The sequence below is a fragment of the Triticum aestivum genome, chromosome 1A (assembly GCF_018294505.1).
Source record: "Triticum aestivum cultivar Chinese Spring chromosome 1A, IWGSC CS RefSeq v2.1, whole genome shotgun sequence".
NCBI lineage: Eukaryota > Viridiplantae > Streptophyta > Magnoliopsida > Poales > Poaceae > Triticum > Triticum aestivum.
The window spans coordinates 269,648,652-269,649,176 of record NC_057794.1 but is presented as its reverse complement, the minus strand read 5'-3'; positions in this window follow the sequence as shown (position 1 = coordinate 269,649,176).

Genomic DNA, 525 nt, shown 5'->3' with positions numbered 1-525 from the left:
GGTGCGCGTCGATATAACAGCGGAGGGCAAAATGAAATCGTCTTTCCGATGGCACTTTCGCTCCGTGTGGCTAAATGGAGCTGATGTGGCTCAGAATGCAGCCAAACCCGTGCGTGGAAGCGGTTTTGTGTTTTTCGGTTCTATTTTCTTTCACGTAATGATAAGAGTCGATGCTCGCAAATGAAAGCGATATGAATATTATCAAGATATATTTGAAATTTGTATGGTCATTTGGATGATATTTGGTTGAAAATATCTTCAAAATTATAAAAGGAGGTTAAGACGCTTCCGAAAGAAGTGAGATGTAGTCTGATTTAATTTGACCGACCATCTCGTAGAGACATCATCAGGGATAAGAGAGCGGGAAAAGTGTCGCCTTGCTCTACTTATTATGACACCTCCTTCTATATCTCCCGTCGGACCGTGCCGCACCTCCTCTCATTCTCCCGTGGGGCCTCAACGTGCCGCTTCGCTCAGCCATGCCGCCTCTCCACGCCAACGCGCATAGCCTTCTCATCGGCTTCC